Source organism: Sciurus vulgaris (assembly GCF_902686455.1).
Source record: "Sciurus vulgaris genome assembly, chromosome: 4".
NCBI lineage: Eukaryota > Metazoa > Chordata > Mammalia > Rodentia > Sciuridae > Sciurus > Sciurus vulgaris.
Genome location: NC_136464.1, coordinates 186,963,846 through 186,991,291, shown reverse-complemented (window position 1 = coordinate 186,991,291; position 27,446 = coordinate 186,963,846). Strand labels below are relative to the sequence as shown.

The 27,446-nt window shown below is 57.9% G+C and overlaps 1 long non-coding RNA gene across 1 annotated transcript; it reads right to left on the bottom strand.

Moving 5' to 3' along the window:
* Window positions 1–565: 565 nt before the first annotated feature.
* On the bottom strand, window positions 566–20,963 carry LOC306659925. The gene is made up of 3 exons (XR_013763486.1): window positions 20,808–20,963; window positions 20,076–20,147; window positions 566–1,072 (listed from the first exon to the last, which is right to left on the bottom strand). It is a non-coding gene; the product is annotated as an uncharacterized lncRNA (long non-coding RNA).
* Between the last annotated feature and the right edge of the window lie 6,483 nt (window positions 20,964–27,446).

Here is a 27,446-nt window from a genome sequence, read left to right as displayed (position 1 = left end):
GCCTCCCACGGGAGCAGAACCGAGGCCAGGCACAGGGACACGCCCAGCTGGAAGGCCCGAGTGAGGCAGCGCACAGCCCACAGGCAAAGGTGCTCCCTGTCCAGAAACCCAGCCGAGCTGTGACCCTGCAGGCCATCCTCGCATCCATGTGCAGCGGTGAACAGCATGCAGGGCAGGGCCCCCGGAACAAGGGTGTGCTCTCCCTGCCGCTTTCGCTCCTCAGCTGACGTGGTGGGCCGAGATCCCTCGAGACGCTCCTGCTGAGGGTCTGACCTGGAAGCCCCCTTCCTCTCCAGCACCCAGAGGAAGAGCCCCACCCACCCAGGGCCTGAGCCTCGCCCTCCATCCCTGAGAAACCAGCGGCAAGGCCAGGTCTCACCAGATCTGTGGGGCAGCCCGCTCCCACAGCACTGAGGTCAAGACCTTGGGGTACCCTGTGCAGCACCCAGGGGAGACCAGGGATCACTCAGCAACAGCCTGCTGGGCTGCTGGGCTGCTGGCCTGGTGCAGACAGAGCTGCCCACAGCACACAGCGCTGGAGGCAGACCCAGCAGAGGCTCTGAGGGCCAGGGCACTGGTCTCCACCCCAGACCATGAGCAGACGGGGCCTAACCATCAACAGCGAAGCAGCCAGGTGTGCCCAAGAACACCTGAGCTGAGGACGCTGGTGACCTGCTGAGACGGAGCCCCCCTGCCCAGGACCACACCATGTCCACAGCCTGTCCTCCAGCACCACCAGGGAGGCCTCCCTCCGAGTGGCCAGAGGACGGCACCTAAGGGAGCGTCCCCAAGGACGGGTGCTGCAGCCGAGGGCACACGTGGTGCAGTCCCTTTCCCACGTCCCCTGAGCTTCGGAACCCGTGACCCAGGAGGCAGAGCCGGCACAGGGGAGACGGAGCGTCATGCCCTGCCCTGGGGTTCCTGGAGCAGGGCGTCCCGCGGGGCCAACGGCACCCCAACTGCACCCTCACCACCAGACTTACGTTTCCAAAACAGGCTCCTTACCTTTCCCAGGACTAAGGTTCTGGTCTATAAAGACCTTTAGTTCTCCGTTGGCTTCAATTAGACCGGCCTGCAGAGAGTAACGACAGCAGTGAATGCAGCGTCCACAGCCACAAGGCCACCACCAACAACCCCTCCTGCTCAAAGGCCACCTCCACAGCACACAGAGGCCACCGGGACACCAGGGCCTCCAGCCAGGCCCAGGGGGCCCACCTCAGGACCCACGCGACAGGCAGCCACACGGTCCCAAGGACTCCAGGACGGGTGGTGGCAGGGGGGCTCTGCAAAGCCTCAAGTGGAAGGCCCGGTCCACGGTGGATGCAGCAGGAGGGTCTCACCCTCATCCTCCAGGAGCCCGCCTAAGCGGAGGCCATGGGACAGGAGGCAGCCCTGCGTCCCCAGGCCCACTGAGTGCCAAGCACACACCAGCAGGTCCAGGCTCCTCTGCACAGAAAAAACAGCCACAGATGGGGGTCAGGGCCACACGGGGAGAGGGACATTGGCCAGGGCCAGGGCTGAAAGCCTTGAGGGCCCTGGACCACTTCCTGGACCCAGCGCTCCACTTTCCCACAGATAGCAGGAGGGCAGGGCTGCCCCAGAGGACAAGGACCCCTGTAGCTGGTAGAGGCCACAAGTGGGGGAGGCACAAGAGAGGTCAGGGAGGAGGCCAGGGTGGGGCACACAGATGGAGCTGGGTGGACACCAGGGTATAAGGAGGCAGACGGTGAGGCCCATGCTGAGGCCCAGTAAGCATGGCCAAGGGGGAGGCTAGAGTGAAGGCTGAGCAGGGAAGGCAGTGGGGCCGAGTGGGGAGAACAGCAGAAGGAACGCCCCGTGCGTAGGGCCCAGGGCAAGACCAGCAGGCTAGAACCATCATGGCGCGCTCAGGAGGGTCTGTCAAGCAGGCAAGACCAAGAGGTCAACAGAGGCAGGGAGGGAGGTCTTGTCTGGAAAATCACAGAAAAAGCAGAGGAAGGCCCAGGAGATAAGGTAAGGGTCAGGGCCCAAAGGCCAGGTCAGGTAGGTGAGAGCCAGTATGTGGAACCCAGAGATGAGGCCAGGCAGGGAGGCCAACCCAAGGCCCACAGAGGCCCACAGACTGCAGGGCGACACAGGTCAGAGCCTCAGTTCGCACAGTGGGGCCCACTGGGCATAACAGCGCCAAGGCCAGGTGAGCAAGGCCAGGTGGGCCACCCAGGCGAGGAGCAGGTGAGGACAGGTCCACGGGTCAAGCGAGTAGGTTGCCGTGACATGGCCAGGAGGGCCACACCTGGAGTCCAGCCCGGCCTGGGTGAGGCCCAAGGCCCAGTTCCAGCAGTGCCGGCTCTCCTCGGCACCCCTGGGCGTGGCCCACTGCTGCTCCGGGCCACGTGGGCACTCGGCCTGATGAAGTGGACATGCCACTGGGCTCCGTGGCCTGGCCCGCCCCGGCCCCCAACTTCACAGGAGGCTCCCTCTGACGGCACTCCACAGCAGAGGGGACCCAGGGTGAGGTGCCCAGGTCAGCCAGAAGCACGCTGCCTGCCGCCACCAGATCTGCCTCAGTGAACTGTGCACAGCGGCCGGGAGGCACCGCCACGGACGCGGGCACGGAACCACCGGGCCTAGGGACATGGAGAGACGCTCCACTGTGCCCCACCCATAGGAGCCCTGGCGGCCCAGGGCCCTCCGTGACGCTCGGCCCACACAGGCTGCAGGCACGAGGGCAGACTGCCTCCTGCCCAGGGAGGCCTGCAGCGGGCAGGGCCAGGCTCCCAGATGCCCCTCGGCTCTGCTTGGCCCCAGCCATGATAGAGCACAGCCCAGTGCCACCCGCCCCAGAGGCCACCCAACGCTGCCAGGGAGATGCCGCGTGACCCGGGGTGGCCTGCAAGGCCCCGCAGCAACTCCGGAAAGCTCGCTGGCGGGGCAGACGGCCCTGCCCTGGCTGGGGCCTGAGAGGGAGCACAGGGGCCAGGCCCTCTGCGTGAGCTCGACCTGCCCGAGCGCCGGAGCGAGAAAGGTGCAGCCAACGAGTCTCGCCACCCGGGCAAGATGTCGCCCACTACTGGGCGACGGACTCACTTCGCTCCCCAAAAGCCTTGAGATAAATTCCTCCTCCCGTGTTCCTCACACGTGTTCCTCCAAAAGGACGCTGAAACACAGGGCTGGTCGGCGGCCTCAGCCTGCCTGCTTGCGGCCCACCACCCAGGTGTCCGCACACCTGACGCTCCCAGGCCCTACGCCGCCCCTTCCTTCAGCCCTGGCCTGCACACACCCACCAGATCAACCTGCGTGGCTTTCCCATGGCAGCACAGATGGCCGGGGAGACTCCTGGGGACTCCTGCTGTGGGGTGCTCAGCAGCAGCCCTGCTTCCACCCACTTCCTGTCCGCTGCACACCCAGAGTCACAGCAACATCACCTGCAGACATCGGGAAACTGCCCTCGTCCAAGGCACAGCCGTGGCTGTGCTGCCTGGTCAGCTGGCCCCACAGCCCATGGTAAACACTCCTGGCTTTGTGCCAGCCCGTTTCTAGGCAGGTGCACGAGCCCTGGAAGACAGGAAGCCGGGCCCAGGAGGACCCCATGCAGGGACTCCCTGGCCCACTGTGCACCCACCACCGTCGGCCCCACCAGGACCTGAAAGCTCAGAAAGCTTTCAAAGCCGTCACAGTCACAGGGCCACGCCAGCCCTCCTCTCTATGGAGGAAATGAGGCAACCAAACTGCCTGGGCCTGCTGCCCAACACTGTCTGAGGGCAGCAACATGTCACTGCGGAGGCCAGCGGCCTCGACACTCAACACCTGAGCAGACCCTGGTGGAATGCAGGCCCTGCCCACAGCCAGTGGGTCCTCAGCAGCACCTCCAGTCCCTGCGCTGCAGATCTGCACAGCACCGCAACCTGGGGCGGGAGCATCTCGTCACACCTCCCAAGTCCCAACCCAGCAACTGGGGGTCAGTGAGTGTGTCATCTTCAGCATCGATTTCCCAGCAGGTGACCGATGCAGTGGCTCAGGGTCACTCAGCACCTCGGAAGGAATCCTGAGCTGTACGTGAGGAAGGTCACATCCCATCTGCCCCACAGGGCCGAGCCGCCGGCCTCACTGGTGGCAACTCCAGAGGCCCTCAAAGGGGTCACGCTGCTGGGCAGTGGTGAGGCCAGCGGCAGCCTGTTAGAAGCAGGACATCATCTGGCCTTCCCTGAGAAGAATCCCACCTGCAGTTCCACCCAGCTCTGATGTCTGACCCACAGCACCAGGACAGCTCCTGCCCCAGTTAAAAACCTCACCCAGCTTCTCCACCTTTAAAAAGGACCCTCACAGCCAGGCACAGTGGCCACACCTGTCATCTCAGTGACTAGGGAGGCTGAGGCAGGAGGATTCCAAGTTCAAGGCCAGCCTCAGCAACTTGGTAAGGCCCTAAGCAACTCAGTAAAACCTGTCTCTAAATAAAAAAGGCTGAGGATGTGGCTCAGTGGTCAAGCACCCCTGGTTTCAATCCCCAGCACAAAAATAAAATACGATGGACCCTCCCTACCAACAGTGGCTCCCCCCACGGAAGGCAGACCCAGCAAGGTGGGAAGACCAGGTAGAGCAGCACAACCCGACTAGAGTCACCACGACGCCTCCAGCGTCACATGGGCACAACCCGCCTGCGGGAACTGGGCGCAGTTCCCAGAAGGCAGACCCTGCAGGGTTGAGGCAGGCAGTCGGTCACAGCAGCTCTGAGGGCTGGTGGGTCAGCGGAGCTGGGCACGGCAGTGCTCGGGAGCCTCTGCAGGAGCGCCCACAGCCTGCTGGGTCCGCCCTGTCCACAGCTCCCGGCCCTGGGAGCGTGGGCGCCCACAGGCACCTGGGCCATCCAGGCGAGGGCCACGTGACAAACCACCGCACACATCGGGGTGGAACCTGCCACGGTGCGGAGGTGCCCCGGGACACCCGACAGGCGTTCTGTTGACGCTCAGCAGAGGCTGCAAACCCAACTGCAGCCAGCACCGGCTCCGGGACACACGGCCGGTGCCTCCGCCAGCACCCACCCTGGAGCCAGCAGAGCTGCAGGGCCCACGGCGCCTGCCACTCCCTGGGCAGAGGCAGCCCAGGGCAGCACCACACGAACCACCAGAGGCACCCTTGTTGCCCAGGAAGCCGCCATCCCTCCCATCCTGCTGGGGAAAAGGTGCTGAGAGCAGCAGCGGTCATGCGGGACAAACAGTGGCCACCAGGGACAGTCCAGGATGGTGCCCATCACCATCTCCGCTTAGACCCATCAAGGCTCAGCAGGCGGGTTCACACACTGCCCAGAGAGCCACTCCGAGGCCAGGACCAGCACCATGCTGCAGGCCGTGTCCTGAGGCCCGAGGGCGAAGCCCTAAGCAGGAGAGACATGGACAAGACAGTGGAGGAACAGGACAAGCTGCCACCACCCCCTCAGTGCCTGCCCAGCCCACCCAGGCAGTCCTGGGAACTTCCCTGGCCAGGATGCAGGGGCCATGGAGACCGAGGCACCAGCTCTGCTGGGGAAGTGAGGGAGAGTCAGGGAGATGGCCCAGCCGGGTGGAGGTCCAGGGCAGCACAACAGCACGCCTGCTGCAGCAATGTCCAGCTTACTTCCTGGGGGACTCTGGAGCAAGGGCCTGCAGTCCAGCGGCCCAGCCCCCAGGCCCACAGCCAGGCCAGGAATGGGCGACCCTGACACAACTATGCTACTCCCCAGATGGTCAACTGAGGCTTGGCACTGGTGGTCAGGAGTGGCGGACCGTGAGGGGCAAGCATGACAGGAGGCGGGAGGCTTCGGAAGCACCAGGACACCAAAGCCTCGGGGCCACGCGATGGTGTGAGACAACCGGTTGGCCAACCGCCAGCAGTCACTGACCAGCTGTGAGGGACTCAGCCCTGTCGGCACGGCACTCCAAGTGGACATGCTCAGCCTGACCGCCACTACTGCCCATCAGAGGCAGCACCACAACACAAGGCCACCACCAACCTCAGGACCAGAAACACAGCCACTTTGACAGCCAGGCAGGTGTCAGCAGAGCCCACAGCAGCCCTGGAAATGCAACAGCCCCAGGAAGACACACGGAGCCAGGGGGCTCCGAGGTCAGGGCGGAGGGTGCAGATGTGAGGCGCCCCAGAGACTCGTGGGAGACACGCGGGAGGGTTCGGGGGACGCGACGGTCTCCAGCGCCTTGGCCTGCGCGGGGTGGGGGGGGGCTGGAGGAGCGGGTCCCGGGTGCCCTAGTAAGAGGCGCGCTCTGCGTCCCAGCCCGTCTCCCAGCTGGCTTCTCCGCCACACGCCTGCCATGACGCTCGCTCCACGTCAGGCCTTGAGAATCAAACGCCACCAGTGGACTGAGACTCTGAGCCCCAGAGCAAGAGCACTGCCTTTTCCTCCTCTGATGCTTCTTATTGGGTTTCTGACCACAGCAGCAGAAAAGCTGAGACAGAAATCGGCACTGAGAAGTGGGGTCGTGGCTGTGACTGACGGGCCACGTGGCTCAGAAGCGCTGAGACAGAAATCGGCACCGAGAAGTGGGGTCGTGGCTGTGACCGATGGGCCACGTGGCTCAGAAGCGCTGAGACAGAAATCGGCACCGAGAAGTGGGGTCGTGGCTGTGACTGACGGGCCACGTGGCTCAGAAGCTTTTGGAGCTCTGTGGAATTTGTGGGAGTTATTTTGAAGTTTAGTGATGTAAGCTGGAGAAGCTTTAGGTTGTTGTCAGTGGAGCTTAAGAGCGAATCGGTGGGAGCTCAGAGAACAGAAGGCTAATAGGACTGTGGACAGTAAAGACTGGGCTCATGGGGTTTCATAGGAAAAGGAGAACTTTGCTGGAAATTGGACTACAGGCCAATTTGAGTTAAGTTCTGCCTAAGATGTTGTCTGCATTTTGTCCACGTCCTGAAACTTTCTATGAGGTTGGATTTAAAAGTGATGTAATAATCAATCTAGTGAAGGAAATATCAAGGTAGCACAGAATTCCGTGGTGGCATGGATATTGCTGGTGGCTTTTAGTCAAATTTACTGTAATAATCAGAAGCAAAAAGCAAAGCAGAAAGATTTGAAAAACTCAGTTTGGCCAAAAAACTGAGTAAAACCGGGGTTAAGGAAAACATGGTTGTTAAGAACATTACTGCCACTAAAGAGATGCTAAATACTTTACCCAAAGACAATAGGAAAGATGGCTTGAGGGCATCTCAGGAATTGGCAAGACCGCCCCATCCTAGGTTCAAGGTTATAGAAGTAGAAATTCCCAGTGAGGCATCTGCTTGCACAGGGCAGCCTAGGAGGTTGAGGGATCCTGCAGCCAGCACCCTCCCTGTAGTCCAGACTCCAAGCCCACAAACTGTGCTGTGCCACACACTGTCGCGGGTCATTTAGCTAGACACTAGGCCAGCCTGCTCTTCTTGGTCACACATAAACACAGCTGCCACCAACATGGAACTCAGCAGGACTGTGGCAAGGCAGCTGGCCATGCTGGCCTCCCAAGGAAACAGTCACACCTGGAGAAGACTTAAGATGCATCCACAGGCATGTGCTGAGCAGATAACAAACAAATGGAAACAGAACCAGCAACGCCAGGTGTGCAGCGTCCAACAGGGACTTCCAGACTAAGTCAGCAGCCAGAAATAGCCACAAGACACAATGCATATAGATCAACTCTGCGCCAACACCCACGTGACAAGGGAGTCCAGGAGGGACGGCAGTGGGTCCCTTCCACGCCCAGGCCTTGCTGACCTGGAAAGACCGCACCAGCCAGGGATGAGGTACCAGAGAGAAGGCCCCAGGCCACACCTGGGAGACACCTAGAAACCTCCAAGAAAGGGCCCTCTCCCAAGACAAGGCCCAGAGTCCACAGCCTCAGGACGACCGGCCCAGCTGAAGGAGGTGTGCCAGAGCCTTGAGCCCCCATCATAGCTCCTGACCCAACACGTCCAGCGGGCAACCACAGTCACAGCCCAGGTCAGAACTGGAGCCCCAAGGGATGGGCCAGAAGCACCAGGACATGCTGACATGGTCAAGAGCTCAGACTCAGGCCTCAGAACACAGCAAAGATCCAAAAGAAGGCTCCGGAACGGGAAAGGGCACTAACTGCACACAGGACATAGCTAGCGGTGCTGAGAGAACAGTGAGGCTGAGGGAACAGCGGTCCAACAAGCCAAGGGGACAAGAGCCAGCAGAGGCTGCCCACACAGTGGGGCAGCACGCCAACTGTGGGGAGGGCCAGGAAAGGACACACAGCAAGGCCAGCCAGGGCACCTGGTAGATAGCCTCCAGGTAAACCCAGAAAGGCTGGGGCTGCCACTCACTGGTGGAGCCCTGGGTTCAGCCCTATACCAATGAGAGGAAAAAAGACAGAGGCCTAAGAGACACACAGGAGGCAGCCCTGGCAGCAGACCAGGAGTGCCACGCCAGGACAGGCGACAGCCGTGGCCTCGACCAGCCAACGCCCTGAGCCCGGAGCCCGGAGCCCAGCCTCTCCAGCCCTCGATCACGGGCCCAAAGTCCCACTTCCAAGAGCTCGTCTCCAGCAGCCAGCCCCAGCCACCGGATCTTCCTCGGGATCTGCTTAAACAAAGGGGAACACTGGAAGGTGGACAGCCCCTCCTGGGGGCGGTGGCAGAGGCCATCTCCCTGCTAGCCCATAAGCAGGAAGTCTGTTCCTAAGGTGAGCCTCAGGACCTCCCCACACCCTCGTCCCTACATCACTTTGCCTGGTGAGGGCTCAAGGTAAGAATGGCAAGAAAGCATCAGGAGATGGGCCCCTGCAGCCAAGCGCCCACGGCCCCTGCAGCCAAGTGCCCACGGCCACTGCAGGCAAAGCCCACAGTTTCTGCAGCCAAGTGCCCACAGTCCCTGCAGCCAAGCGCCCATGGCCACTGCAGGCAAAGCCCACAGTCGCTGCAGCAAAGCCCACAGTCCCTGCAGCCAAGTGCCCACAGTCCCTGCAGCCAAGCGCCCACGGCCCCAGCAGGCAAAGCCCACGGCCCCTGTAGCCAAGCGCCCATGGCCACTGCAGGCAAAGCCCACAGTCCCCGAAGCCAAGCACCCACGGCCACTGCAGGCAAAGCCCACAGTCTCTGCAGCCAAGTGCCCACGGCCCCTGCAGGCAAAGCCCACAGTCCCTGCAGCCAAGTGCCCACGGCCCCTGCAGGCAAAGCCCACAGTCCCTGCAGCCAAGCACCCACGGTCCCTGCAGCCAAGTGCCCACAGTCCCTGCAGCCAAGCGCCCATGGCCACTGCAGGCAAAGCCCACAGTTTCTGCAGCCAAGTGCCCACAGTCCCTGCAGCCAAGTGCCCATGGCCACTGCAGGCAAAGCCCACAGTCGCTGCAGCAAAGCCCACAGTCCCTGCAGCCAAGCACCCACGGTCCCTGCAGCCAAGTGCCCATAGTCCCTGCAGCCAAGCGCCCACGGCCACTGCAGGCAAAGCCCACAGTTGCTGCAGCAAAGCCCACAGTCCCTGCAGCCAAGCACCCACGGTCCCTGCAGCCAAGTGCCCATAGTCCCTGCAGCCAAGCGCCCATGGCCACTGCAGGCAAAGCCCACAGTCGCTGCAGCAAAGCCCACAGTCCCTGCAGCCAAGTACCCACGGTCCCTGCAACCAAGTGCCTACAGTCCCTGCAGCCAAGTGCCTACAGTCCCTGCAGCCAAGCGCCCACGGCCCCAGCAGGCAAAGCCCACGGCCCCTGCACCCAAACGCCCACGGCCACTGCAGGCAAAGCCCACAGTCCCTGCAGCCAAGTGCCCACGGCCCCTGCAGGCAAAGCCCACAGTCCCTGCAGCCAAGTGCCCATGGCCCCTGAAGGCAAAGCCCACAGTCCCTGCAGCCAAGTGCCCACAGCCCCTGCAGCCAAGCGCCCATGGCCACTGCAGCCAAGCACCCATGGCCACTGCAGCAAAGCCCACGGTCCCTGCAGCAAAGTCCACAGTTCCTGCAGCCAAGCGCCCACAGCCCCTGCAGCCAAGCGCCCACAGCCACTGCAGCCAAGCGCCCATGGCCACTGCAGCAAAGCCCACGGTCCCTGCAGCCAAGCGCCCATGGCCACTGCAGGCAAAGCCCACAGTCCCTGCAGCCAAGCGCCCATGGCCACTGCAGCAAAGCCCACGGTCCCTGCAGCAAAGTCCACAGTTCCTGCAGCCAAGCGCCCACGGCCCCTGCAGCCAAGCGCCCACAGCCCCTGCAGCCAAGCGCCCATGGCCACTGCAGCAAAGCCCATGGTCCTGCAGCAAAGTCCATAGTTCCTGCAGCCAAGCACCCACGGCCCCTGCAGCAAAGCGTCCATGGTCCCTGCAGCCAAGCACCCACGGCCCCTGCAGTGAAGCCCATGACCACTGCGAACTTGGCCTGAGAGGCCCCGGGTCCCAAGACTGCCTGCCTTGGCCATGCTGAAGAAGCTGTCTCTGAGGAGCAAGCCCAAATACAGAGGGACCGGAGAGACCGTCCCAAGGCAGGCAGCAGGGACACAGGCCTCCAGGCACAGCCTCCCTACTTGTAGGTGTAACTGAAGTGTTCCTCAGGAGCTTTTAAAACTGCTGCCAGGAAGGCCTAAGGCAAACTGCTGAGGAGAACAGCCAGAGATGGCCAAGGTCCAGCGCTCCCTCCTACAGCTGCTAAAGAACGAGAAGACAGGTCCCGGGAATGCAGGGAGACCACAGAGAAGAGGAAGTGGGGGAGGAGGGCAGGGAAGGACTTCTGCCAGACCACGCCATGTCCACAGAGACCAGAGACCTGTGCAGACAATGCGCCAATCAGAATAGCGGCGGGGAGGGCGGGTGCTGGGAAGGAGCCGGCCAGGTGTGTGTGCATGTGCCACTGGGATGCCCGCCTCCAAAGGGCCAAATAAAACAACAGCAGGGAAAGGGTGTGTGAGTCACATGGGCACACCCGGGACACCCCAGAACGGCAGCAGGCGGACAGGAGAGCCATCCCAGACCTTGGCCTCAGGCCCCCTTCCTTCCCAACACCTTTGTGCACTGGGGGATTTCAACAAGACCTCCGTTTTGTTACGCAGACAACGTAACAAAGCTGTTTCCTTTCCTGATGCGGGGTAAGACTGTGGGCAGACTGTGGCAGATGTGTCCAGAGGGTCAGAGAGCCCAGGAAAGGAAGACTGGGTAGGGCCCACCAGAAGCCCCAGGAAGTTGACGGGCAGGGTGAACTCACAAGGTGCCATTCCCGGAGTCAGACGGCAAGAGAACCAGGCAGTGCTGCAGGGAGGCCAGAGGAGCACGGGCACTGGCCTGGATGGGGACAGGCAGGGGTCCCTCTGCACCGAGGTGCAGAGGTTTGGGGAGGCCAACCGAGGCCATCTTTCCCAAGACGGAGGAATCAAAGTCAAGCAGTCGGGACAGCTTCTCCAGCACAGGGAGACCCTGGCCACCTCGCCCACCTGGCTCCTGACCTCCTTCTCCGCGAGCCCACCCAGCTCTGGCCCAGAGGGGCTGGCAGCCCTCCTGGGAAGCACAGCGGCCTCTGCTCTCACACCTCTTCTTCCAGACGCCACATGCACTCAGTTCCACCAAGGCACAAGGAAACCCTGCCTGCAGAGCCAAAGTAGCACAGGGCCGCGGCCAGCTTCTCCCTGCCCCCAACGCCCTGGTGTCTCTGGGCCAGATCCCTGGGGTGAATGTAGTCCTGCTGAGCCGTGGGGTCCCAGGGAATGAGGACTGCCAGGGCAGATGGGGCCACTGGTCCCCAGGTCGCTCTCCAACAGGCCAGGGCCTCGTATCTGCACCACCACCAGCGGAGCTGGACCCCCAGGGGTGGGTGCTGCCCACCAGTTTCCTAAACCAAAGCCACCCTGCATTTAACTGCAGGCCTCTGCTGCCGAGGTCCAAAGCCCAAGGCGCTGACATGGATGGAGTCGAGGCTAGAAGTCAGACCATGAGACAGAGGACACAAAGGTCCCTTGTCCTTTGCCAAACGTTACTTCACAGGTGAGCATGGCAAAACAGCAGGTTTTCAAAAGAAGCTCTAAAGCAACAATCGCCAAGAAGAAACAGCCAGAATGACCCAAAGCACAGCAGACCCAGATAGGAAGACTCAGCCATGAAGACATCTCCTTTTTCCTGCAAAATAAGGTGAGTGCTGACCAACAGAGGAGGCAGAAGATGTCTCAGTGCAAATCCCAGGGCTGGCTATGGTGGGCAGAGCAGTGCTGAGCAAGCCTCCAGGCCCCGGTGCCAGCCCCAGCAGGGAAGGAAGGACACACCTTGCCTTTTCCGAAAGGCAGAAGAAAGCAGCGCCCCGAGATGAGACCCATCCACAGGCCTCCAATCTCCAGACAGCAGAAGCAGATCACAGCAGCCAAGAGGCTGGAGCTGGACCTTGCGCCAAGAGCCCACGGACACACTGACTGCCCCTGGGGACTGGGCCTCCAGGGCTTCAGGATCACACCAAGTAAGGATGATCAAATAAATGCTGACGGCCACACCAAGAACACGCCCTGGCACTATCTAAAAATCATCTGTATTTAATGCTGAAATTCAAGGTACACGGCCAGGTGCAGCAGTGCAGCCTGAAATCCCAACGCCTCGGGAGGCTGAGGCAGGAGGACCGGAAGTTCAAAGGCAGTCTTAGCAACCTAGCAAGGCCCTAAGCAACTCAGTAAGACCCTGTCTCAAAATAAAAAATATAAAGGGCTGGGGACGTGGCTCAGGGGTTAAGCCACGTCCCCAGGGTCAATCCTTGGTATCAAAAAAGAAAAAAATCAAGCTATGTTCCACTCAGGCTTAGAAAAAATTGAGTCCATGCAAATCAACACAAAACAGATAAAGACAAATGAGAACAGGACACATTCACCAATTTACAAAGAAATACAATGTTTTCAAAGGAAAATACCGCCAGGTGTAAAAAACACAAACTAAAACAAGCAGTTCAAACTCTGACCCACCAAACTGCAGAACCCTGTGGGCCTTGAGGTGTGCTGGAGCAGGGCACTTTCCTGCCATGACACTCAAGGCTAACCTGGCACAAACCTTCTGGAAGAAGCCACATCTCAAAGGCACAGCATGTGCACATGCACACACGCATTCACACACGTGTTCACACCTCCAGGGATCTGTGCTAAGGGTCTCCATGGATGTGACTCACTGGAAGTCACTGGATGTCCACAGAAGGCCAGGGCTATCCGGGCCACTGAACAGCAGCACTGTCCAGGACTCGCTGGTCACTCCCAATACCTGCTGATGCCAGCTGTTTTTGTCATTGAAAGCTGCAGACACTTGCAGACAGTCCAGGAAGCTTTAAATGTCTTTTTCTCCCTATTCGTCCTGCGGAAATCAGACTGGGTATCGTGGGACTAGATCATGCAGGCAGCTCAAGAGGACCCAGTTCTGAGAAGGGACTTCACCTGCTGCCGTAGGACCACGGTATTTGCTGGTCTAAAAGGAACCAAGGATCCAGGCTCTCCTGTTATTTCCCACGTTAACTCGCTACTCCAGTAACTGACCACCTACAATCCCAGCATAACAGACAGCTGCAGAAAACAGGTCAGGAGAAAGGTGAAAGGTGTGGGACTCCAGCGACAGGAGGAGAGGTGGGCCAGGTGTGGGACTCCAGCCACAGGAGGAGAGGTGGGACAGGTGTGGGACTCCAGCCACAGGAGGAGAGGTGGGACAGGTGTGGGACTCCAGCCACAGGAGGAGAGGGGGGCCAGGTGTGGAGCCCAGCCACAGGAGGAGAGGTGGGACAGGTGTGGAGCCCAGCCACAGGAGGAGAGGGGGGTCAGGTGTGGAGCCCAGTCACAGGAGGAGAGGTGGGACAGGTGTGGGACTCCAGCCACAGGAGGAGAGGGGGGCCAGGTGTGGGACTCCAGCCACAGGAGGAGAGGAGGGCCAGGTGTGGGACTCCAGCCACAGGAGGAGAGGTGGGACAGGTGTGGGACTCCAGCCACAGGAGGAGAGGGGGGCCAGGTGTGGAGCCCAGCCACAGGAGGAGAGGGGGGCCAGGTGTGGAACTCCAGCCACAGGAGGAGAGGGGGGCCAGGTGTGGGACTCCAGCCACAGGAGGAGAGGGGGGCCAGGTGTGGGACTCCAGCCACAGGAGGAGAGGTGGGACAGGTGTGGAGCCCAGCCACAGGAGGAGAGGGGGATCAGGTGTGGAGCCCAGTCACAGGAGGAGAGGTGGGACAGGTGTGGAGCCCAGTCACAGGAAGAGAGGGGGGCCAGGTGTGGAGCCCAGTCACAGGAGGAGAAGGGGGCCAGGTGTGGAGCCCAGCCACAGGAGGAGAGGTGGGAAAGGTGTGGGACTCCAGCCACAGGAGGAGAGGGGGGACAGGTGTGGGACTCCAGCCACAGGAGGAGAGGTGGGACAGGTGTGGGACTCCAGCCACAGGAGGAGAAGTGGGACAGGTGTGGAGCCCAGCCACAGGAGGAGAGGTGGGCCAGGTGTGGAGCTCAGCCACAGGAGGAGAGGGGGGCCAGGTGTGGAGCCCAGTCACAGGAGGAGAGGGGGGCCAGGTGTGGAGCCCAGTCACAGGAGGAGAGGGGGGCCAGGTGTGGAGCCCAGCCACAGGAGGAGAAGTGGGACAGGTGTGGGACTCCAGCCACAGGAGGAGAGGTGGGAAAGGTGTGGGACTCCAGCCACAGGAGGAGAGGTGGGACAGGTATGGGACTCCAGCCACAGGAGGAGAGGTGGGACAGGTGTGGAGCCCAGCCACAGGAGGAGAGGTGGCACAGGTGTGGGACTCCAGCCACAGGAGGAGAGGTGGGAAAGGTGTGGGACTCCAGCCACAGGAGGAGAGGTGGGACAGGTGTGGAGCCCAGCCACAGGAGGAGAGGTGGGACAGGTGTGGGACTCCAGCCACAGGAGGGGAGGGGGGCCAGGTGTGGGACTCCAGCCACAGGAGGAGAGAGAGGCCAGGTGTGGAGCCCAGCCACAGGAGGAGTGGTGGGACAGGTGTGGAGCCCAGCCACAGGAGGAGAGGGGGGCCAGGTGTGGGACTCCAGCCACAGGAGGAGAGGTGGGACAGGTGTGGGACTCCAGCCACAGGAGGAGAGGTGGGACAGGTGTGGGACTCCAGCCACAGGAGGAGAAGTGGGACAGGTGTGGAGCCCAGCCACAGGAGGAGAGGGGGGCCAGGTGTGGAGCCCAGCCACAGGAGGAGAGGTGGGCCAGGTGTGGAGCCCAGTCACAGGAGGAGAGGTGGGCCAGGTGTGGAGCCCAGCCACAGGAGGAGAGGTGGGACAGGTGTGGGACTCCAGCCACAGGAGGAGAGGTGGGACAGGTGTGGGACTCCAGCCACAGGAGGAGAAGTGGGACAGGTGTGGGACTCCAGCCACAGGAGGAGAGTTGGGCCAGGTGTGGGACTCCAGCCACAGGAGGAAAGGTGGGACAGGTGTGGGACTCCAGCCACAGGAGGAGAGGTGGGACAGGTGTGGGACTCCAGCCATAGGAGAAGAGGTGGGCCAGGTTGGAAATCAGCCCCAGGGACCACCAGGTAGAACCTGAGGACTTCCCTCTCTCCTCTGCTCTCCTAGATCTCCCAAACTCTCTCATAATGAGAAGAAATCTGCCTGATTAGAACTCCTGTTGAACTCCACTAAATGGACCAAACAGCCTCCAGCAACGGGCAGCACAGCCCACAGTAACCTGCCAACCGTGGCTCAGGAAGAACAGCGCCTGGTCTCCACGGAGAGCTGCCTGCTGCCCCAGAACAGGCCTGGGAATGCGAGACATCCCCTGCAAGGACAGGCCTGGGAGAGGGACTCCCTGCAGACACACTGAGGGCAGGCCAGGTGCAGGGCAGCCTGGGCATCTGGTTACCTTCCTGCCCACATCTCGGAGCACCCAGTCTTGCTTTCTCAGGCTCAGGAGCTAGGACCTAATGGGAGCCCTGGATTCCAGGGCAAGTTCCAGGGCCACAGGGGCGCAGATGGCTTCATTCCCACTCGCTGTGACCAAGACCAGAGCTCAGGTAACAGGCTGCAGGGAAGCAGGCCACTCTCCACTTAGGTCTCAGAATCACCAGCTGCACTCAAGGACAGCCCAATCCCATGACAGAAGCCCAGGTCAGCATCCAAATGCACCCTGAGCGGGCAGGACCTGCAGAGGCTCAGCAGCAAGCATTCACAGACCCAGCTCGAAGATGAGGAATCAGACTCCTTAAGAGCCAACACACCAGACAGAAGACGAAACCTCCACCCTGTGCACCCTACGCCCTCACTCTGAGGCCTGGCTGAGCAAGACTCAAGACATCGTGTCCCTCGGACAAACAGCAGAACTACATCAAAGGCAAGTCAAGTAGAAACTCCAGTGAGAATATTTAACTGTTCTATGATGAAAAGTAAGAATCGACTCTTTAAATACTGAGAGCAAGAGTATCCACATAGCAGGGTGATCGTGAGAACTCTCGCCCAGAGCACCTGCAAGGGTCCTGGTCAACGGGCAGGACTGCAGACTACATGCCCCCCACCAACAGGACAGCTTAAGGAGCCCATGGCGGGGGGGGCTCAGGGACACCACGCTCCATACACTCAAACCCAGGCTCAAACCCCAGCATCACAAAACAAACAAAAATGAGAAATGGCCATCTCTCTCCCGGCGTGCCCTCCAGCTAAGCACCAGGTTCCAAGAGCTGCTGTTGGCTTCTAGGCCACTTGGGGTCTCTCCACCTTCCTTCCCCGCAGAACAGCCTGGCCATCAGACTCCCCTACACCAGCCCCAGGGCTGCATCTGCAGCCTGCTCATCTCCACAAGGGTCCTTCCTTCCAGAGAGGCGGCAGGGATGGCAGGAGTGACTGCCCGCGGGCCCTTCTGTCTAGACCTGCAAGGTAGTGGTGCCCACATGCTTAGGTAAGGTCATCATCTGCTCCTGGCATTAGACCAGGTTTCCTGGCCACACCACCCAAGAGCTGAGACCACGATGTGCTTCCCCTGTCCCCGCTCTCCACAGCACAAGTGAGTGCTCTCCAGTGACCCCAGGACACAACGGGTAGCCGGACCAGCCATCAAGGTCGAGGGACTGGACCTGGGCACCACTCACACGCCATGCTCTCTGCAAAGGCAGATGACCAGTGACTTCCACGTGCTCCCAGGACATGTGGCCATCCTCCAGTATCCACAGGAATGGCTAGCTCCAGGATCCCACTGGACACCGAGACCCACCAAAGCTCAAGGGGCTCCCATAAAGTGCCCAGTGCTTGCACCTGACCGCACATATCCTGCAGACTTCAGATCATTCCAGACAGCTCAGCAGCCCAACACCTGCCGTGGCTGTGTTGACAGCAGTCACTCTGCCTTGTCCAGGGAATGGCGACATGTCCAGAGCAGATGTAGCATTTTGTTTTTTGATGTATTTTTTTTAGTTGCCAATGGACCTGTATTTAATTAATTTACTTGTTTATATGTGGTGTTCAGAATCAAACCCAGTGCCTCACACATGCCAGGCAAGTGCTTTACCACTGAGCTATGCCCAGATGCAGTGTTTAAAGACCTTTAACTTGCAGTTGGTCGCTGGCCAGCGCACTCGTGGTGAGCACTGCGCCTGGCGCACATACTTCTCTCCACCAACAGTGCATGGGGCTCAGAGGGGCCCGTGGGCTCTACTCAACAAAGGTCCCCTCCCTGTGGCACTGTAAGAAGTGGCATCCCCTACCTTGCCACTTACAGACCTCCCAGACGTGACAGGTACAGAACAGGTCCCCTGGCAGAACAGTGCCCTGGGCAGCGAGTACTAGCAGAGACCCTGAGAGAGGGTCACACCTCCCAGACGTGACAGGTACAGAACAGGTCCCCTGGCAGAACAGTGCCCTGGGCAGCGAGTACTAGCAGAGACCCTGAGAGAGGGTCACACCTCCCAGACGTGACAGGTACAGAACGGGTCTCCTAGCAGAACAGTGCCCTGGGCAGCGAGTACTAGCAGAGACCCTGAGAGAGGGTCACACCTCCCAGACGTGACAGGTACAGAACGGGTCTCCTGGCAGAACAGTGCCCTGGGCAGCGAGCACTAGCAGAGACCCTGAGAGAGGGTCACACTTCCCAGACGTGACAGGTACAGAACGGGTCTCCTGGCAGAACAGTGCCCCGGGCAGCGAGCACTAGCGGAGACCTGAGAGAGGGTCACACAGGGTCCTGCAGCCCGGCCCTGAGAATCCCAGAACTGAAGCAGGTGGCCTGCCCTCCCTGTGCATGCCTCCCGTCAGGACCACTGGAAAGCACCCCTAAGTGCCTGGTGGAGCAGTCAATGGGCACTCCGCTCTCCTACCCACACCCCACAACCTCCCAGAGCACCCTTCTCCCTCTGCAGCGGCTGCTCTGCAAGTCCATCCTCCAGCACCCGCTGCCCATCATCAGCCACTACTCAGATGCTCCTGCACTGGGCTCTGCGTGGCCCTGCTCCCCAGCGTGCAGCTCACCGGGCCCTGCCCAGACCTGCTGGTCCCACAGGGCCAGCACTGTGGCACACACTCCTCCTCCTCTCCACAACCTTCCCGCCAGCCCTCGTGGTCCACTCCTCTATCCCCTGCCCTGGGCCCCAGAGTCCCCCAAGGGTCCCCAGGCACTCACTAGGGCACTGCTTAGAAAACCCCAGGGTTCCTCCACATTCCCTCCAGGGCCAGGTGCAAAGTCCTCTCTGAAACTCAAATGCCATGCCCCCACTTTAACGAAACAGGTAGAGGACAGGTCCAGCCCTTGGCCTGCCCATAACCTCTAGCCCAACCTAATGGGACTGGACTTCCTCTAGCCTGAACAGGGAAGGCCCTCTGCCTCCCTGTCCAGCTGCTCTACAGTCCACAGGGCCCTTCACCTCCCCACAGCACCAGCTGCCATCAGCACAGTGAAGGGTCTGAGCCAGCTAGGGCTGGGCCCATCCCTGTATCCATCTGCCTCACTAGCCAGGCGACCAGCTTAGGGGGTCCATCCTCCTCTCCAGATGGCCGAGACTGACCACAGGTCAGCACATCCACCAGAGCCTCACAGTACGCAGTATGTGCACAGTGCCAAGCAGACAATGTGGAATCAAGAGGGCCTCGGACCACATCAGTGATGTGTGCTTAATAAGGTGACCACACAATGAGAAGCACCCACAGGGCACCGGGACCCCATCCCCACTTCAGATGACCTAGGCGTCCAGCTGCTTTCTAAGCACGCGCCCAGCCTCTCGCACCTTAGGGCATGCACACAAGAGAAGAGGGCATGGCCCTCAACCAAAAGCACCTAACAACGCTCACAGACGTGACTTCCGCTCGGCCACACTGGCCGGCCAGCAGTGATGGACCTCCCCAGGCCGGCCCAGTGCACAGCTTCTCTGGGACTGGCAGAGCCTCTGCTGATGGGAGGGCTCTCCGGTTCAGCACGGTGGGTACGCTCTTACCACACCACTGTATTCTGTCAAATGCAGAATACATGTCCAACACGCCTACATGTCCAACTCCGCAGAGTGAAAACTAAATAGCCTCTTTTGCTAATGCTTCTGGAACACCACATTCCCAGGACACAAGGATGCAGCTGGCATTTAGGTAACTAAACGGATATTACGAAGAACTATGAGACCAACAGCACAGACTACAATTTCCAGGCCTAAAAGTCTACTTTTCCACGCCAGTTTAAATATTACTCGGAATAGTCAAGTTTCAAGACATACACGAAACTAAGCTAACTAGCATAGTACACCACATTTCATTTATCACCAAACACCACCCTCTGAGAAAACAGTGCCAAAACCAGCGTCAGTGTTTGACCCAGCAAAGCTGAATTTCTGTCCTCCACAATATGCAAGGCAGACACAGCCTGAGCTCTAGGCCCCTGGGTGCGGGTCAGTCCTCCTGTGCATAAGGTCACAGAGCCTGCAACACCCTCTTCCTCCCTGAACACAGTGGTGGATTCGCCCGTTGATTCAGAGCAGTCCAGAGGCACAGAAAACACTTGACGCTGCATCACCCAGCACCACCAAGGTGCAGCCAGGCACTGGAATGACAAAGAGCAGGAAGCACTGGACCCCTCCATCTCTCACCTCCATCCTGCCACCTGGGTTCAGAAGTCTGAAAACGTACACACGGCACTCCACCTGCTGCATCCTGAAATAAAGGGAAAGCCCCCAGGAACGAGCCTTGCTACCACCCATCTGCCTGCCTCGTGAAGCAGACATACTTACATCTTTTGCCATGTTACCAGATCCAGGAAATCGAGACTAAAGCTGTGCACCTCCACAGGAGAACTGACTTTTCTGGTAGAAAAAAGGAAAGACAGATGATGAGTAAGAATGAAAAAAGAAGTTTCGCACACATCACATCTCAAAGGCAATGCCTTCCCCCACCAGCACGCGGGCCTCCAGGCAGCAGGGCCTTCTCGGCCCAATCCTGAGAGTGGAGCTGGCCAAGTACGTCCCACAGTGGGTTTCTGGCCACCTCTCCAAATGCAAGTGCACCCCAGAACACCCCGCAGCACCTGCAGTCAGAGGGGCCAGCGCAGGACCCCAGAGCCTGGGCCCTGCGGTCAGGGGTCACTCCCACCCTCCGGAGCACAAGGCCCCACCTGGGCAGGAGGCCCCACCTGGGCGGGAGGCCCGGCGGGGCTCCGCCCGGCTCCCAGCGCAGCGCGCAGGCTCTCAGTCCCACGGAGACCCCCGGGCCGCGGCCGGCTACTCTGACAGGTGGGCTCCGGGGGTCCCGCCCGCCTCAACCTGTCACTAGGCCCCGCGGCCCGCCCCGCGCGCGCGCTGCGAGGACGCGGGGGCGACCCGGGACCCCTGCCCGCCGACCGCCGGCCTGCAGAGCCCCGGCGCAGGCCAGGCCGGCTAGGGGCGCGGGCCGGGCTGGGCCGGGGCGGCGGGCGGCGGGATGCAGCCGGCCGGGTGCCGCCGCGCCCCACGCCCGCCCCGCCGCACCTGGCTCGCCGGGCGGGCGCGCTGGGCGCGGGCGCGGCGCCGGCCGGGAGGTCCGGCCGTGGCGGGTCCGTGCCCTGGGCCAGCGGCGCCGGGACGCGGGCTCACCCTGGGCCGAGCGTCGGGCCGGCGTGACGTGCGCGCGGCGCGGTGACGTGGGCGCGGCGGCCCGCTCCGCTCAGCGCGCCTGCGCGCCTTTTCGCGCCTTCGGTGCCCTCCTCCTCCTCCTCCTCCTTCTCCTTCTCCTCCTCCTCTTCCCCGCCGCCGCTCCGCTCCCGCTCCTCCCGCCCGTGTCGCCCGCTCTGGGGGTGGGGGGACGCGCGCGCGTCCTCGAGTGCGCGTGCGCCGGGCGCCGGTGGAGACGGGCTGGAACCAGAGCGCGCGGTGCGCGCGCGCCTGCGTGTGCGCACAGAGAGGGGCCACGTGTGTGCGTGCCTGTGTGTGTGCACGGAGAAGGCCAAATGTATGCATACCTGTGTGTGTGCGCACCGAGGGGACAAGTGTGAGCTCGCCTGTGTGTGCGCATGGAGGGCAAACGTGTGTGTATGTATGTGAGTGGGCACGGAGAAGGGGCCACGTGTGTGCACGCCTCCGAGCTTGCAGGGAGCAGGGCCAGTTGTATGCACGCGTGTGTGTGTGCAAATAGAGGAGCCACGTCTGAGCATGTCTGCATATATGCATACCTATGAGTACATGGAAGAGAAGGAAACCTGTGTGCTTGTGAGAAGGCGCCAAGTATGTGCACGAAAGGGCCAGCTGTATGCACCCACGTATGCATGCCTGTGCACAAGAAAGGGCTGACTATGCACACCTTTGTGTCCGCGCACATGGACAAGAAAGTGGCCAGGCTTGGGGGTGCTCTCAAGTGCTTTCATGTGCACCCAAAGGAAAGGAGGCCCAATTGGTGTAGGTTTGTGCAGAGGAGGGCAGGTGGGGCATGTGAGTACAGGTTTGTACTGGACACCAAGGAAGGACAGACTGCTGCCCTGAGTTAGGAAACGGCCTCAGCCCCCTTGCGACTGCACCCAGATTCCCAGCGATTCCACAAGTTCTGAGCGCATGGGTAAAGGAACCAGAAAGGGGTTTGCAGGGAAAACCAGGCAGCCTGTTTGCTCCTGGAGGGCAGAAACAGTTTTGTCTCAGGATGGACCTGGTGCACCCTGGCCCTGGAGGCTCAGTCCAGACTGAATCCCACCACCCAGCCAGGCAGAGGACAGGCTGGGCCTCTAGAATCCGTGCAAAGGTCAAGGCTGCACCAAGCCCAGGGAGCAATTAACCTCTGTCAAGGACTTTAAGGAGTGCCTACCTAAGGCCTCCCTCTGTACCTGGAACATATTATTACAGGACACCCCACTTCAGACGATTTCACAATTTAACCACTTGTTCACAGACTACACCCACTCCTGCCTCTCCAGTGAAGCTCCGCCCCTGCTTAAGCCGCCAACAATTTAATTAGCCTTGGTTTCTTTGAAGAGAGCAAACACCTTCCAGTTCTGTGTGCTGATTGGCACATTCTAGATACTCAGAAAACGCTGACGGGGAGGTAGGGTGAGCCAGAGGCTCCTGGGGAAACCCTACAGATTACTAGCCTAGAGAAGGGCCTTGCTCTCTGTGGTGGAATCTGTGTGCTGTGAGGGGGTCCGCTTTACTTCCAAAACTACACTGCTCTGCACTTCTTTCCAGAAGGCTGTAGGTTCCTAGCTCCACTCCTGCAAATACAGGTTCTTCCAATTCAGCAGTTCTGATACGGGCTTCTGCACAAAGATTGCCATGACACAGTGGAACAGGTACTCGGATGTCAGGGTCACCTGGAGAACAGGCAGAGTGATTCCTCCTTGCCTCCCCACACCCCCACCCCACAGAAAGCCCGTTTCCACTTTAACAAAAGTGAACAAAATTCTAAAATTTTTGGTTGAAGGTCCAATACTTTGGAGGGGATGGTGAAGTGCATGCCTTCACCTAGACCTGGTACGCTGGGGCACCTCTGCAGCGTGGGCTATTCAGATGGTGTGATTCTTCTGACCTGTGTGTCTTCGGCATGGTCGCTGCACTGTGGCTGGCTCTCACCCCTGTGTGGTTGGGCAGATGGGTCTGTTGTGAACTCTGAGCACCAGCTTGTCCAAGGGTCCTGGTCTTAGAAATGACTGCACTGAACTGCACAGGAAGCAGCTTCTCAGGTCCATCCAGGAAGACCGAGGCTCCTGGGTGTCTGGGTCTGCTCCAATCTCAGGGCACAGTCGAATCCTGTCCCTCGTCCCCCTCCTCCATTACACTGTTCCTTAAAGAGAAAGTTTTCTAATCCCATTCAAATTCTTCATCCGTTTGCTGCATACCCAACTTGTTTCTGGTTTCCCTCCCAATGATACTGGTCTTTTCTCCCACTGTTTCCCTTTATCCACCTTCTTGAGTCACTGTGAGACCTTTTGTGGGAGAGGAAAGGGTCTCGGGACTTATGGGGGAAGTTAAAAAATAGTATTCCTGAGCCTGGGAAAGTGACTTTTCTCCTTCTCTGGTAAAATATCAGTAAAGGCACCTTTAGAAAACTGCTCTGCTGTTTTGACTGTATGGTAAAATGTAAATCAGTGACTTCTGGCCTCAGGATGAGCCAGCCCCTCCCCACCCAGATCACCACCTGGCTATAAGAGATGCAAGAAGCAGCCGTTGGCCTGGGCCACATGCCTACCTAAACATCTTGGAAAACAGATTCTGGGAGACACTTGGCCATTTCTTCAAACTGATGTGAAGAGGTTGTGTTTCAGAGATAGATGGCAGTAGGCAGGATGGATGGGAGAGACTTCGGGTGGGACGAGGGGACTGGTGCAGTGACTGAAACCAACTCCGGTCCTTCTTGAAAGGCGGCTGCAGAACCTGGATGACTGAGGCACAGGTCTTAGAGCCAATAGAGGCCAGAGCCAAGAAGGCCAGCCCCAGTCCAGCTCTACTGGGTGCTGGCACGACTGGAGCTGGCTGGGCTGCAGTGATGTGTCTCAAAGCTGTGCACAGGAGGCCTCAGATAGCTAAGTGTCCTCCAGCTCTCTAGTCCCTGCCCTCCACCCCAGAGAGCATTCTATACTTCCACAGTGGGAGGTGACCCAGGCCTCCTGCCAGTCTCTGACAAGGGTGGATTTCCTATGTTCAAGGAGTGGCTCCAGCATGTGATCATTCAGAGAGCAACTGAATTCACTTCAGTTGGGAGAGGTGGAGGCTCCACAAGGTGCTTTGAACACTGGTGGACCTGGGCAAACAGGAAGTGACCAGATGGTGCACAGGGCCAGAGAACGTGGGCAAGGGGCGACTTTGGGAAAGCACTCCTAGTGGATGAGTTGCAGGTTTCTGCTTAAAATTCTGGGGTGGGCTGCCCTGCCCCTGGGATGCTGCAGTAAGCAGACTTTAGGTAGGACTTACTCATTAATGTACCACTATCACAGGAAGTGCAGCAAGTGTCTCCCAGGGCCTGTGCACTTGAGAGCAGTGCCTTCTGCTGCCGGTGTGCAGCGTCTCCTGTGCAGGCCTGTTTGGCCCTGAGTGCCCTGCTGGGTCCTGCATCCTTACTGACCTCTCGTCTGGCTGCTCTATCCAAGGTGGAGAGAAGACACTGATGGCTCCTGCAGTTACTGAGAAGGCACTGTCACACAAGCCTCCATTGCTTCTTTGTATACGTAGAAGCTCTGACGTTTAATGCACGTGTATTTGCATTGCTGTGTCTTCTTGGTGAACTGGCCCTTGTATACGATGTCCTTGTCTCTCTCCACAGTTTTTGACAGTCTGTTATTCTTATACGGGTGGAGCTGCCTTGCTCTCTTCTGTTGGCTGTTTGTCTTGATGTATTTCTCACCCTTTCAGCTTCTGTCCTTGGATCTAAAGTGGATCTTTTATAGACAGCATATTTTTGGATCCTGTATTTATTCATTCATTCATTCATTCATTCACTTTAGTACTGGGTGTTGACTTTAGGGGCACTTTACCACTGAGCCACACCCCAGCCCTTTTTATTTTTTCTGAGATAGGGTCTCACTAAGTTGCTGAGGCTGGCCTCAAACCCGCAACACCCCTGCTTCAGCCTCCCAAGTCACTGGGATTGCAGGTATGTGCCACCAGGCCCAGCTTGAATTGTTTTTTGTTTGTTTGTTGTTTTTGTTTTTATCACTCTCACAATCTGTGCCTTTTGGTTGAGTTTTATCCACTTACATCTTTACACATTTTTTGCCCAATAACGTTATATTTATTCTCTTTTAAATCACATAGGAAATAAAAAGAGGAGTTACAAACCAAAAATACAACACTTTTTGCCTTTCTACTTGTGCACATACCTACTACATGGTGCCTGGAGACAGTCACTGTTCACATGGCTCCTGCCTGCTGTCCTTCATGTCACCCTGTGGTATTCCTCAGGGGCAGGTCTAGAGGTGACACACGCCCTCGGCTTGTGTTTGCCTGGAGAGTGTCTTACACTCTCCTTTATGTTTTAAGGGCAGTTTTGACAGACACATAATTATTGATTTGGGGTCTCTTATTTTTTTCTTTCAACACTTCAAATGTACTATACTGCTGCTTTCTGGGCCCCACTGGTTTCTGATGGGAAATTAGGGTAGTTTGTGAGTGACGGATCACTTCTCTCTTCATGCCTTCAAGTTCCTTCTGTTTTGGTCTTTTGCGTTTGGTTATGTCTCTTGAGGATTCTCTTTTGAGTGTAACTATTTGGGATTCATTGAGCCTCTTGTATTTGTAGATTTGTGTCTTTCATCAAATAGTGAACACTTGAGATTTATTCCAGGAATGCAAAGGTCCTTCAACATGAGACGATCCTGCGACTTCACATCTACACACACAAGTATGTATGTCGACATGTCATGCCATGCTCATCACAGCATTACTCGCAATAGCTGAAAGGTGGGAAGACTCTAAGTGTCCGTCCACAAGGAGGGGATAGACAAAATGTGATGTACACACACAGTGGACTATCTTTCAGTCATGTAAAAGAATGAAATTCTGACACTTCCTGCACGTGGATGAACCTTGAAAGCATTATAAGAAGTGAAATAGGCCAGATTTCCAGAATATAAGGATGGATATTGTGTGATTCCAATTGTATAGAACATCCAGAACAAGTAAACTCATAAAAAAATGGAGTGAACATTGTCCTGAGGCTGTTGGTCGTAAGAGATGAGGAGTCGCTCGTTGATGGTCGAAGTTTCTAATTGTAGTGATGGAAACATTTTGAAGAGTTAATGATGGATGGGTCGGGGTAGTAGCTCAGAGGTGAAGCACTTCCCTAGCACATGTGAGGCACTGGGTTCAATCCTCAGTACCACATAAAAATAAAGAAAGTAAATAAAGGCATTGTGTCCATCTACAACTAAAGAAAATTTTTAAAAAAGAGTGAATGGTGGTGACTGCTCCATGCTGTAAACTAACTCCACTTCTGTATACTTAAAGACTAAAAGGCAACCTTTGCTGTAGATACACACACACAAAGCTGTGAAGGACCTCTGGGAACAACTGAAGATCTCACATGTTCTAACTATTAGGTAAGAGAAGAAATCACTCTGTTAGGTGTGAAGATGGCATTGTAGTAGTGTGACTGTCCTTATTCTTAGAAGAGGCAAGGTAATGAATATAGGTACTAAATGTCATGTTATTTTTTTAATTAAAATATTTTTTTATTTTTACAGACATTTTGATTCATTGTACACAAATGGGGTACAGCTTTTCATCTCTATGGTTGTGCACAGTGTAGACTCACACCATTCGTGTAATCATACGTGTACATAGGGTAATACTGTTTCATTCTGTTTTTCCCTCCCCCCACCCCAGTTTCCTCTACACCATCCAAAGTTCCTTCATTCTTCTCTTCCCCCATCAACCCCCCTCATTATATATCATCATGCGCTTATCAGAGAAAACATTTGGCCTTTGGTTTTTTGGGCTTGGCCTATTTCGCTTAGCATGATTTTCCAACTTCATCCATTTACCAGCAAATGCCATAATTTTATTCTTCTTTAAGGCTGAGTAATATTCCATTGTGAATATATACCACGGTTTCTTCATCCATTCATCAGTTGAAGGGCATCTAGGTTGGTTCCACAATCTAGCTATTGTGAATTGAGCTGCTATGAACATTGATGTGGCTGCATCACTGTAGTATGTTGATTTTAAGTCCTTTGGGTATAAACCGAGGAGTGGGATAGCTGGGTCAAATGGTGGGTCCATTCCAAGCTTTCTGAGGAATCTCCATACTGCTTTCCAGAGTGGCTGCACGAATTTGCAACTCCACCAACAATGTATGAATGTACCCTTTTCCCCACATCCAAGCCAACACTTACTATTGCTTGAGTTCTTGATAATAGCCATTCTAATTGGAGTTAGATGAAATCTTAGGGTGGTTTAAATTTGCATTTCTCTAATTACTAGGGATGATGAGCACTATTTCATTCATATATTTGTTGATCACCTGTATATCTTCTTCTGTGAAGTGTCTGCCCAGTTCCTTAGCCCATTTATTGATTGGGTTCTTTGTATTTTGGGTGTAAAGTTGATTAAATTATTTATAAACTTTGGAGATGAGTGCTCTGTCTGAAGTGTGTGTGGAAAAGATTTTCTCCCACTCTGTAGGCTCTCTTTTCACATTATTGATTGTTTTCT